Genomic DNA, 2,179 nt, shown 5'->3' with positions numbered 1-2,179 from the left:
TTTCCTAAAAAATAAAAAAACAAAAAATAGAAAGTACTGACTTCATTTTGAAAAAAATACCAATACCGTTCAATTATTTTCGTACAAATTCGGGAAAATATCGGAATATTAGCCATCTTTTTTCCAAAAAACCTGATCCCGTTATTTGATTTGACCATAACTCGAAACTTCGCAACATATACACAGCATTGTTGACCTAAAAGCACAACAATTAACGTTTAAGTGAATTGGGATGGTGTTGTTTGTGTCGAGTTTTAACTGATAATTACTTTCGTTAAATAATATTTTCAATTAAAAACAAACATGTGGTTATCTTCTCTGAATAAAAAATAATGAAATAAAGAGTTCCAAAAACACCAAAAATTACAGCAAATGTTTGATAATTTTGACAGGCATAAGTCAAAATTGTCAAAGGGCAACACTTGAAAAATAATACAAAATAACAATATTGTTTTGTTATTGGATATTTTAAAAAAGATGTTCTCACTGAAATGCTCAAAAAGAATGTCGACTTTATAAAACCCAACAAAAATAAATTATCAAATCATTTTGTTATTTGTATTGTTTTTGTGACAACACTACTAAGCATACTAATCTTCGAACTAAGCTTTTGTTTTGTGAATATTTCATTAATTAATAAAATGTTTGATAATAAAAAAGATTGAAATTAAGTTTATTTGCTTTTGTACTAAAATGCACTTTTGGGATAATTCACGTGTATTTCAAGAACAAAAATCCCGTTATTTCAAATTTTATATGGAATTTTTTAATGCTTAAAAATTCTTCAAGTAAAAAAATATTTTTTGAAGACCGTTTTTCTCTTTTTTACTTGGAAAAAATAAGCGAATTTATTACAAAAAACGATTCCCAAAAATAACAAACAAAATAAATGCAAAAAATCGGGACACCTCAGTACCGACTTTTGAAAAACCGTTTATAAAATGAATTTACAAACTATACAAAATGAACTTGATTTTTTTCTTCTTTACCAGAGGATATTGAACAAGCAAAAATTCTTGTTGAAAATCACGAAAAAAATCAAAACTTTCTAATAACAGGAAAAATATTACAAAACCAAGAAAACAGGCTGAAAGTCCCAGTGAAAACAATCTTTTAAAAACCGTTAAATTTTTATTAAAAAATAGTTTGGGAGCTCGTAAAATTGTCGTTTTAGACAATTTATACACAACTTCATAAATTCTAGATTATATAGAATCTTCAGGAAATTATTTTTTAGGAACAGTAAAAAAGGTAGAACATTTACACCTCTGGGCTGGGATGATGATATAAAAGAAGAGTTGTATTCATCTTAAAACTTTTCTTGTGGAACTAAAACTATGGTTAAATATCAATGCAAAAAGGATAAATCAGTCAAACTGATTTGTAATTTTTCGACTGAATTTAAAAATGAGAAAAGTGAAAAGAAAAAACCAGAGATGGTTATTATGTACAACAAACATAAAGCGGGCGTTGATAAGTATGATCAACTGATCCATTATTGTGACATGAGAAGAAGAAGCAATAGATTCCCTTTGGCTTGTCTTTATGATCTTATCAATTATGCGACAACAAATTTATTTATATTGTTTCGTTTAAAACACCCAAATTGTCAACATAACACTTTCGTAACAAATTTGGCTTTTCAATTTTTGAAATGTGCAACATCTCCTTTAAAAACGATACGATTAACAACAGGAAAAAATAATATTCGTAAAATTGGAAATTACACTGTTGAAAAATATTGAAAGAAGATTAAGAAAAGGAAGATGTTATATTTGTGTAGAAAACAAAAACGATACTTATACAACAAAATGGTGTTTTAATTGCTTAAAAAGTGTTTGTTCGATTCATTCAAAATACTTTTTTGTTGATATTTGTGATCGTTGTCAAAGTTTACTATAAATGATTTCAATTAATTGTATTTTTTTAGTTTGATAACTAATTTTGTACTCTTTCTGTAATTGTGAATTTAAAAACACAAAATCGTTTATTATATTTAGTTGTTTAAAAGATCAATAAAAGCTTAAATTTAATTTATAACATGTAAATGGTTTTTAACTATTAATAATACAAATTAAATACAGTGCTAATTCCCGAAATTTTGAATGAGTATTTGAATACACATTTAACAGGAAGTGTTTTTTTAAGTGTTAAGAATTGTATTTCCATTATTTTTTTG

The sequence above is a fragment of the Entamoeba invadens genome (assembly GCF_000330505.1).
Source record: "Entamoeba invadens IP1 unplaced genomic scaffold scaff_1105074725155, whole genome shotgun sequence".
Taxonomy (NCBI): Eukaryota; Evosea; order Mastigamoebida; family Endamoebidae; genus Entamoeba; species Entamoeba invadens.
The sequence above is the reverse complement of the archived record's forward strand: the minus strand, read 5'-3'. Positions refer to the sequence as shown.